The sequence below is a fragment of the Maniola hyperantus genome, chromosome 8, assembly GCF_902806685.2.
Source record: "Maniola hyperantus chromosome 8, iAphHyp1.2, whole genome shotgun sequence".
NCBI classification, from domain to species: Eukaryota; Metazoa; Arthropoda; class Insecta; order Lepidoptera; family Nymphalidae; genus Maniola; species Maniola hyperantus.
Genome location: NC_048543.1, coordinates 8209982 through 8221783, shown reverse-complemented (window position 1 = coordinate 8221783; position 11802 = coordinate 8209982). Strand labels below are relative to the sequence as shown.

The window sequence follows — 11802 nt, the reverse complement described above, 5'->3', positions numbered from 1 at the left end:
ATCAAAGATGTGTAACTAGCTTATCTCCGCGACTTCGTTCGCTACACAAATTTCAAACCCATATTTACCTACGCGGACGAAGTCGCGGGCATCATCTAGTACGTAAATAAAGCAGATAATTTTCTAGTTAATGTAGGTATTATCTAAAAAAACACCCTTAGCATTAAGATCTTCCAATTTAATTAAGAGCGGGGGCACACGATGCGTTGCAGCGGCGGTGCGGCGCCGGAGCGGTGTCGCTGCGTCGTCTTACATAGAAATATCTGTGGCATGTCACACGATGCGCTCCGGCGCCGCACCGGACTTACAACTACCGTCCGGACCGGACAGTGTCCGTCACTAGGAAGGACACTGTCCAACGCTGCTACGGCGCCGCTGCAACATAACAACGTTGCGGCGCCGCACCGCTCGTGTGCCCGCTGATACGGTGAAATCTTTGCGGTGCGGCGGCGCAACGCATCTTGTGCCCCCAGGCTAAAGCATGTGTAACAACCGAATTATGACCTGTACAATAACTACTATTAAAATTCAAGTTCTCATTATAGTAATTAACAATATAATTGTTCATTCAATTCAATTCATTGTTCAGATTGATTTTAATTAATGTGAAACAAACTCACTGCCGTCCTTTATATTTTTGTTTCTATCTTTAACTATCGCCAAGTCTTCAACTTCATCCAGCGCAGAATATACGGCATTTTTTTCTACTTTAGAGATAATCTTCTTATCATGAAAGGAGTGATTGTGTGGATTTGCTCTGAAATAATATAGTTATGTTATAAGTGCGGTATAGTGAAAATTACAGTCAGGGCGAAAATTTTCAACAATGCCGGGAATTCATTTACCTATATTGAACCCTACTTAGCCATGATAGTTTTCCTTTAAAATTGATTATATACTACTGCTGTGAATTTTTTCACGTTCCTATATACTACCATTTGGCTGATAGAGGGGGGGAGGGGACTTGACTGTAATAATAATGTGTATGTATGAAGTCGGGCGGAGCATAATAACAGCAACTAGAAATCAAAGCGTAAAGCTCACCTGACTTCAACATACATACGTGTAGAAACAAAAGTTATTGTTTACTTTGTACTGGTTTTGGAAGTCGGTTTTTTTTTTTTTTTTACTATGGAGTTACATGCTGTTTTCTCTCACCTAGAGAGTAGTATGTCCCTTGCATAATAATATGTAGGTAACAATACGCGCTGTCCAGTCTGTCAGGTGTTTCATCGACACTGTTCGTTCGTTTCACTTTTGCGACTCAGATCCCTATCCCAAAAGCAGTAAAATTTGCTTTAAAAAAGTGTAGAATCAACAAAGTTTAGATATCGTGGCAAATTACTATCAGTAAAAGAATAATTGACTCACCTGTTTAAAACAACGTTGCCTTTGGTGGTGACGAAAGCGGAACATTTCTTATCCCTATAGTCGGTGCAACGCCAACGTCGGATGCCACCACTTCGGGACGAGTGCAAGTTGTAGATGTAGCGGTTCAGTATCACTTGCAACGCGCCGCGGATTGATACCGTGAATTGTAGATTTGTACCTACTGGAAAACAAAATAGTAGATCTATAATATCTATACATCTATACCTATCTAAATATATAAAAGGAAAAGGTGACTGACTGACTGACTGATCTATCAACCTGGGGACCCTGAGATACAGGTTTTGCAAACTTACTTCAGGGTCCCTGGCACAATTTTAAAAAGACCTTTTAAAACAAATAAATCATTTCATTTCATAAACGTAGAGCTCAAACTACTGGACGGATCAAGCTGAAATTTAGCATGCAGATAGCTATTATGACGTAGGCATCCGCTAAGAAAGGATTTTTGAAAATTCAACCCCTAAGGGGGTGCAACAGAGTTTTAAAATTTGTGTAGTCCACGTGGACGAAGTCGCGAGCATAAGCTAGTTAATAAATAAAATTGAAGTGTATGTCTGTAATTTGGAAATAACTACCTCATATTAAGCGCATATGGTTATTAGAACTGTACCATAACTGCATCAAACGTTTTTAAAATTTTTGTCTCTCTGTCCGTCTGTTCGAATTTGAACGGGCTAATCTTCGGAACGGCTGAACCTATTTTGACGGGACTTTCACAGACAAGTAGAGGAATTAACCAAGGAGTAACATAGGCTACTTTTTTAACCGACTTTCAAAAAAGGAGGTTGTGTTTTCTACCCATATACACCGAAATCTCCCGAGATTTCTGAACCGATTCGTGTATTTTTTTTTAATCGATAGAGAAACTTTGTGACATTGTCGCATAAAAAATTTGGATTCCAACTCCTCAATCCTGATGCTGTACGGGACCTGACCACAAAAATTTATGGGATTTAGAAACTGTCGGCCATAAGTTGATATTGGAGGTACCTGCCAAGTAAAGACTTTTTGAACTCGAGGACCCAACTCCTCAGCCCTGATGCTGTAAGGAATTGCATTCTTAAATGGTGGTGATCCCACGGGATTTTTAAAGAATCATGCTTTTAAATGTTTTTACGAAATTTGTTACTGAGGTATCTTGCATCTCGGGGATGGGCTACTATAGGCTACTTTTTGTCCTGAAAAATCAAAAGTTCCCACGGGATTTTTTAAAACCTAAAACCACGCGGGCGAAGCCACAGGCATCAACTAGTATGTATTTTAGCGTTTAAGCTACCGTGAGTGATTTCCATTATAAATAATATCTGTCCTGGCTGTACTCACGTGTTTAGTCGACGTTAGCCCGACTAGTTTCAAACCCATCCGGGGTCCTTTTTCAAGGGAGTCAGTTCGCGCACGCGCCGCGGTTGTGACTGCGGGCCACGCGTGCCGCTGCTCGTAGAACGCCCGTTGTGTTGTTTTTGTGTGTTGTTGACTTGAAAAAGGACCCCGGATGGGTTCGAAACTAGTCGGGCTAACGTCGACTAAACCCGTGAGTACAGCCGGGACAGATATTATTTATAACTAGTATGTAATAAATGTTTAACTGACACTTACAGTTTTCCGCAGAAACTTTAGACGACGCTATTGACTTATTGTTGTTAGTCTTGGCTGGTGTCTGAATTTTACTGTGATTATCATCATCAACATCATAATCAAGGTCATCATGCGTATCACCAATCGTATCAGAGTAATCGTGCATATCGTCATCGTGTGAACCTACTAAAGGTTTCTGAACAGAGCTGAAATAAAAATACAATCCAATTCTACTATATAACTAATATTATAGTCTGTTTGAGAATGTCTATCCTTTCTTTTAGAATTTTGATGGTAATGTCAAAAACCTCCACAACAACTGTACAAAGTTCAAATCAATCAGCGCGAACACATAAGTAACAGACAGACAAATTTTAATTTTTATATAATAATATGAGATAAGTGGTTAGGCGTAATAATAGAAAACAAATAAAGGTTTAATAAAATAAAATAAATAAATGATCATACACCATTGCTAAAGAATCTGGATTGACGTCAACGTATATCTTTTTTGCATTCGGCGATAATATCTGTAAATAAATGTCGTAATTATTTCTCAACATTCTACACAGTATGTGACTCATGACTATGTAGAGCATAATAATATGTTGAAAAGTATTTAGAGATGTAGAGATGTCGGATTGACTACGGGAGCGTCCGAGTACTGTGCTTGTATGAAAATGCCATCTTGTCAGTCCATATACAGGGCCAGAATTTGCTTTTTTAACAGGTTTTACAGCTCTGGGTTCGAGCCCTTTTTGAGCCTCCAGAATTTTCTGTGGGGAATGTGACGAGGAGATGTAACTCCCCAAAGCTTTTTACATTTAAGTTAAGTTATAAATTATACACAGAGAAACTAATGCAAATTAAGCTTTTGGTTCATTGTATTTAAATGATGATGATAAAATTACCTGATCTGACTTTTTTCTAATCCTTGTGTTATCCAGGCTAGTTTCATTCATGTTAGTATCCATCCTTGTTGATGTGTTGCCACTATCAGTCTACAAAAAAAAGTAGTAAAATTAACTAAATTGGTTATTAACACAATAAACTAAAAACTATGTTAAGTCTAAAACCAAACCTATACCACCGCAGCAAAACAGCACTCAAGATTGTCCTTTTATATGACTAAATTAACTCTTTAAGAGCTTGAATACTAGGACTTGATAACCGAAACCCTTAATGAAGTTCCTCAAAAGGAGCTCAAGCCTCAGGGCTCACAGCCTCAGGTCTTTACCCTAAATGGCTTAACTAGGTTTTCCCACCAGACCAGATCAGAAATATAGAAATTATAAAATTTCAAACCCCTGCTGGGAATTGAACCCGGACCTCCCATCGGACAAGACCACAGCGCTTACCACTGGGCCAAGGTCGTCAAAACTATTTCTAAACTACAATATTAATAGCGTCTTTACTTATCTAAACTTTACAGTACCTAATAAAATAAAACTGAATAGGAATCGGTCTTGCAGTTTTTTTAGCCAAATAATGAAAATATAAAACTTACAATACTTTCCAGACCCCTTATATGAAGAGCTTTTGCAGATTCCACAAAAGAGGATAAATTCTCAGCTCGTACTCGTACCTCTCCAGTGTATATGTACTCCAATATGAGAGATAAGGTTGTATGAGACACATTCTATAATGTAGAAAGTACAGTTAAAATTATATTCAACTTTTGACAAAGTTTATGAGACGCTTATTTGAATCAACAGAATAAAATTCAGCATTTGAGAATTTCGCAAAAACTATTTGTTTTTAGGGTTCCGCACCTCAAACAGAACCCTTATAGGATCACTTTGTTGTCTGTCTGTCTGTCAAGAAACTTACAGGGTACTTCCCGTTGACCTAGAATCATGAAATTTAGCATGTAGGTAGGTCTTATAGCAGACATTCGGGGAAAAATCGGAAAACCGTGAATTTATGGTTACATCACAAAAAAAAATTGTGATCATGAATGAACTAATAAAAATTAGTATTTTCAATTTTCGAAGTAAGATAACTATATCCATTCCATTGTACTATATACATTCTAAAACAGATTTTTATTTATTTTTATGCATCATAGTTTTTGAATTATCAAGCGAAATGTCGAAAAAATACGACTGCACTACGGAACCCTCGTTCGTCGGCCGGTTTTTTCTTCAATCAATAGTTAGTTAAATGAACTAAAATTGAAAAAAAAGGTTTATTAAAACTTTAAGAAACCCAGTTCAAGGTTGGCTAAAATTGAATAAAATAATGATTTTAAAAGTTTATGTTGCCTTTGCTGTCTTGTTGAAGACACTTCAAGACACTTTTAAATTAACCCCCATGAGTCACTTCGTCCATACCAATCTTAGATGAATTATTACCATGATTATGATACCAATCTACTCATGCATTTGTACCGGCTACTGTACTTGCTGGAAGAAGAAACCTACGGCCTAAACTTTAGTCAATTGTTTGGTCCATTTTGGCAGAAGCTAAAGGGAATGGCTAAAGGGAAGAAGGGAGTGGAAAGAGCTATGGTCCAAGGTGGTGGACACTAGTAATAAGCTTTCATTTGAGGACTGAGAGACATTTTAATTTTATTGGATTTACACCCATTTTGACCATCTTTGCCAGTACCTGTCATTTCTCATTTGTGGTTTTGAATGCAGACAATGATATGCTTAAGTTGCAAGTCTGATATAGTTCCTTCCTTTTCCACAAGAAACAATTATTCTAAAAAGTAAACTTGGCGTTGACACACTTGACACTGGTTGTGTGTATTGATAGTGCTACTTTCGGGCCAGTATTAACTGTACAGACTACATATTAGTAAATGTACAGATTAGCATTTGGGTGCAATCAGACTTGCTGGCAAGTGATGAGGAGCCTAAGATGGACTATGCTTGCCTAGAAGGGGCCTATTCACTCTCAACCTGAAGGTACCCATATTAAAATTGGAGGAGAAACTCATGCAGGAAGGGTGTTAGTTCCATTAAATTCGGAAATCAATTTTTCTAGCTTATTACTGGTTTCGCCCAAGCAGTGTCAAGTTTTCACAAACTTAGAACATTCCCTGTATCATAAACACTGGAAACTCACGTACATTGAGAAATACAACAGGATGTTGAGTAGGTACAGCTGTAATTATTTCTTTCAAATAAGGGCTTGCCAAGGCAATTAGCACTTGATGCACTTTTACCAAATGACCATCTGCCGCCAGAGTCATATCAACAAGCTCCCCATTCTACAAAAAAAATACATGTCAATAAGATTAAGATCTTAAAATGCAATGATGCAATTGCAATTGATGTCAACACTACTCTATTTAAACATGTTTATATGAAAATTACCATCAAATCTTCTTACCTGTTGGAAAGAACTAAATCCTGAGCAAATGTTAGTTTTATAAGATTCCCATGACAATGCGAATTGTGACTGTGCCATTTTTAAATGTACACTTATTTAAATACAACCAATTTTTGTACGTAGCGGCAACTGCTTTATTTGAATTGAAAATATATCAAAATATTTACAAATCGCAAACAGGCAGTGGGCAGACGAAGCTTTCGCATAACACACAGATTAATTGGCATCATGTTATTGGTCTGTGATTGGCCGGGGGTGGCAACTTTGTATGGGGCCACTGCAGACTTTTTTATGGAATCATTTAGAATGAAACAAAGAAATTCTTTGTCTCACTCTAGTCTTCAAAGTCAGAGACAAAGTTTCAAACTACAAACAACTGGCAACTATCTACTCTATGGTACTTTTGTTTTTAGGTTGTTGGTTTAAATATTATGAAAGTTTTCTTTCCCAACAGTTGTGATTTTGTATATTTTTAGTTGCATTTCATGTGGTTCTTCTATTTTTCTCTCCCTGTTAGCTTGAAGAAACTCGCAGCAGTGTGATTGAGACTAGAGAAAAATAAGGACAGTGACTTATTGTGTTGTGACTCTTTTCGTTTGTAAGATTAAATTTATCATGTCTGATAAAAAATATAGAAAGCGTGTTAAGTGCTGTGCATCGGCTTTCGACCCAACACTTACCATCCACTCTTTACCAAGAACCGGAAAGGCATCTAATTATGCAAGGTAAATCTCGAATCTAGTATCATAAGGTCGGATGTGGATTTTTGCTACTTTTCAGGAGAGCCAAAACAAAAATGCTAGGGAAATCGGGTCATAATTTCTTAACTACTAGAGATACAATTTCAGTTGTTTTTGTAATATTTAACACTTAACTGTACCTATCATTAACCATTACTAGAAATACTTTATCATTAATAAATAAAATATAAACTCACAATTTCTTCAAAATGGACGATATGCGACTTTATGCTGGTAATATTCGTAACTGTGCTAAAAAATTGTGTACATAAGTTGTAAACCGACTTTATGGCTGCAATTTTTACTATTACAAATTTGAAATAAAAGTCGGATCTATTACTTAATATTTCATAATACTTCTTAACTGATTATACATAAGTAATATTCGGACAAAAGATCACAGTAGTTATCTCACAAAAATCATATAGGAGTTTTGTGAGATAGCAACAATGTACCTATCTGATTTTTCTGAAACTGATTAGTTAGATCTGAAACATAATAATTGCATTCGCCCGATAGTCTGACCATTGCATCCGTGTAAACCTTGTGACTTCTGAATGAATGAAAATAACATTTACAAATTCACAAATAAAGCCCATTAATTAAAAACAACGGCCAAAAAGTGGAAAAAAATATTACAAAGTAATTAGAAACCTACAGTGGGCCAAAATTTTTTTGTGGAATTGCATACATGACGGTTACATCAATATAGAAATCTAAAACATGCCAACATAGCCTGATTTTCCTTATAATGATTAGGTACGTAAAGTAAGAATAAGGTCAGCAGGTGCCTACTGCAAAAGTTGGTTATATTTTAACGTGGATAATGGTTTCTCATTATGTCGTATATTGGGCGAAAGCGGGGAAGAATTTTAAGTTTATAATTATGTACCTATAACATACTAATGAAATACAAAAAAGTCTTCTTTAAAGTAGTTTTTATAAAATAATATCACCCAGCATTATTGCGTTAGTTGTAGCCAGGTAATATATTCCGAAATCTGAAAATCCCCGCCGTTCTTTTTTTTTTTTTGATATAACAAACGGTCCTGATATATTATCACCTTTGTAAAGGGATGTGGTCTTTAAAAATATGTTGTAGTGCCAAATCAAACTTATCAAAAAGTTTTGTTTCCTTCGCATGTTCTTGTCAACTGTGACCAATCTCTTAGTTTAGTAATCTGCATTGTTTTCAGCTGTTCCCTTTTTTTCTATTTGTGCATGGATTACATCTTACTCCACGTAGGTACATGTTGCATTTTAGCATAAAGCTTGTGATTTATCACCTTTTAGTGTGGTAATCCTTATAATAATCATAAGTAAGCCATAACGATTATCATGCTCCGATTATGACCGACACAATTATCAGACCACAAAGTCAATTCTTCAACAATTTCGAGAATACTTTGTTTCTTCTCTAGTAGATTAACGAAATAAGACAAGATACTGTTTTATTCCTTCCGCTGCAGCTGATGTTTTCAGACCACATTAAAGTAGCAACACTGCTGGTAGCATCATGAATCGTTTTTAAGGTGCAGAAACTACGTAGGTATAAGGATTTACTGTTAGTCAAATCCGGCATTGCCACTTTTGTAATAAAAAAAATACTTTCTGCTTTCTTGAAAACTCCATTGCTTCTGTTTCGACTTTTCTTTTTAACAGATACTTTTTTGAACTGTTTCTTTCGTGTTTTAGTTAAGTTTTTTTATTTTTTTACTTTCACTTTTATTAGTTGTTTAATTAATAAATTAATTTATAATACATTTATATTTAAATTAACATAATCTAAAGCTTCCTATAATTAGGTATGTTTCGTTAGAATCACTATCATCACATATTGTAGGTGCCTTATAATTTCTGCTCTCGATTAATATCGAATTCGGTCGATTATAAGACGGGTAAAGAAGAAAAATATTTGATTAGGTACTCTAATTTTTTAAGGCTACCTTAAAAACTAGGGCAATAAATTTTTGAACTGATGATTGAACTATGATTCATAAAAAACACCATAAATGCACGGTTTTTGTTTAGTGGGGTATTATTAAAATATATGTTTAGATTTCCATGGTGTGATTTTCGTAGTCCTAAAAGATTTTCTAGTCTACATTTTCAAAATGTCTTCAGCTTTATTCTGGCTCTTTACTTTTTTCCCGCAGTTTAGTCCAAAATTTTAGTGAAATAGGATGGATCTCTTACCTATTAATCACATCAACTTTAATGTAGTCACAAACAAAAAGCTTTATTTCAACTTACTTCCATGAATTTTATTGCAAAATTATTTATATTACAAGGCAAAAAGTCTTAAATGATTCACAGTCCAAATATTAACACAAAAAATTCGAAGCATAACATCTGTTGTGATTTTACCTAACAAAATTATTACATATTTTAGAAGCAGAAGTGCGTAACTGCAGTACCAGCTAGTATTACAAATAAACTTATTTCGTAGCATAATGGTCGAACTCAAAATACATCTATCATTTTTCTCCATTGCTTTGGTGCATACATACGCAAGTAAAAAAATATAATTATGGTTCTCCAAATTTTTAGAATGTGTTCAGATACGACATTATGCATGTATTTATCTTTGCAACGAAAAGAGATAGAAATACTGGTGTCAGCTTGGCAGAAAGAGCCCGAAATGCTCATTACCTTTATGTAAAAAAGTGAGTTTGGTCGGAAGTACACATCCGACCTTATGATACTAGTCGAGAAATATTGTCGTGTCCCTTAAGTACCAGCTGTCATTTTTATCTACAAACCGGTTAAAGAAGTCAGAAACGCTGGTGTTTTTGATATTTTGATTTATTATATAGTATTGTTATAATGTTTCAGGCTTCGAATTTGGGCAGAATATTGTTTTGGCAATGTAACTGAGTAGGTGTTGAAAAGCTTGCACAAAAGCCACTATGAAAAAGTTAAATAGTAATGCTGTACTAAAAATGTGCCTGGCTCATCAACAGAAACATTGCAACAACATTCAATTTCAGTGGTATGTACCTAGTAACTATTCATTTCTATTGCAATTTGTAAAAAATTCTCAGAAAAACATCAATTTTGTTCATTTTGCCTCATTTTAGAACCTGTCTCTAATATGCCTAGTGCTGGCAGAGACAAGATAGGAACAGACACATCACAGCAACATTTAATTCAAGTGGTACATAATATAGATTTCTATTGCAATATGTACCTATGTAATACATTCTCAGTAGAGAAACCAATATATTGATTTTGTGTATTTTGCCTTATTCCAGGAACAGTCAGTGCGGCTTTCACAAACCACTACCATATGGCTATCTTGGTTCTGCTCATTATTCTATTTATGATAATATATTGAATAAGTAGTTCTTGCTATGTAACATTCCCTAAATTTGAAAAACATTTCAGTATTAGATCTTTAATAATAATTAATCTGTTTAAAAGATAATAATTCTATTAAGATTTATTACTGTAATCCAACTTTGGTTTAACTTTAACCTGTTTTTGTAATTTCTTCATTATGTATGCTGTGGATTTGTAATAAAACATTTTTAAAGTACAATTTTTTTACTTCATCTAATAGCTTAGAAAAAAATAAGTAAAAACATAACTTAAATCTTTGTATGCTTTTCACAGTATAATATAAAAATTGATTTCTAAAAATTAAATTTTAAACATTTTAAAAAGTTTTTACTTGTTTTATTCCAGTTTTGTTATGACCGCTTTTAAATCGCCATAAATAATAATCTTTAACTGTGAAATAAACTCCTCGGTTAAAGATTATTTTGGCGATTGAAATGCGGGCCTAAAATTCAAAAATAAAATAAAATAAGGGGTTCGTAATTTCGCGCCAAAAGTGTAGTTCTATGGAATCACTAATAGATGGCGTGACGGATAATGGTCTGCACTTTATTTGTATGTAGTTGGGCTTCTTCTCCTGGAGTAAATGTATTCTGTGGTGATTGGCATAACAAAATTTTTGTATGTAATGGATGACTGAAATGGACACAGCAGCAACCACAGAATAATAACTCATAAATTAGGTTATTGTATTTGATTGTAGTTCACAGAGTTCACCTTCACTCGGTGTACGAGGAACACAGAGTACTTTTTACGTGCGGGAACAGGAAGTAACTGCCGGAGTTAATAATAACATAGTTTTGATGATCAGTCAATGAATATAGTATATAACTTACTGACTCTTTTGCTAATTTGATAGTCCCAACTTTTTGCATCTTACGTGACTGTACTGTAGTACCTACTGCAGCATTGTATTTTAACTTTCAATAGGGTTTTTAAAGCATAGGACATAGGTAGTAGTTAAAGAAAAAAAAACCAATCTATATATTCAACACTAGCTTATGCCCGCGACTTCGTCCGCGTGGAGTACCTAAACAAATTTTAAACCCCTATTTTACACCCTTAGGAGAATGAGATTTTAACATAATATGAGCTTAATAAAATATGTCATACTGCTAATTGCAATAATATTAACTACAAAACTTCAAACGTCATAATAGCTATCTGCATGCCGAATTGAAGAGCGCGATCCGACCAGTAGTTTGAGCTGTGCGTTGATAGATCAGTCAGTCAGTCCGTCAGCCAGTCAATCACCTTTTCCTTTTATACTGGGTGGCCGGAGATGTGACGTCTAAAAGAAAAAATACCTTATATATTTACGGTACGCTCGGTGGAGCGATTTGAATTAGCACAAAAAATAAATGTCATTTGTATGTTAGCAAAAACGCTAGCAAAAACGAAGGCAGGTAATAGTATA

At 35.1% G+C, this 11802-nt stretch overlaps 1 protein-coding gene and 1 long non-coding RNA gene across 2 annotated transcripts in view; one reads left to right on the top strand and one right to left on the bottom strand.

Moving 5' to 3' along the window:
- Positions 1 to 11802, bottom strand: part of LOC117984742 (uncharacterized) — a 47597-nt gene that overhangs the window by 17458 nt on the left and 18337 nt on the right. The gene's annotated exons all lie outside the window — the stretch shown is intronic.
- On the top strand, positions 6564 to 10576 carry LOC138402704 (uncharacterized). The gene is made up of 3 exons (XR_011237046.1): positions 6564 to 7031; positions 9882 to 10038; positions 10301 to 10576. It is a non-coding gene; the product is annotated as an uncharacterized lncRNA (long non-coding RNA).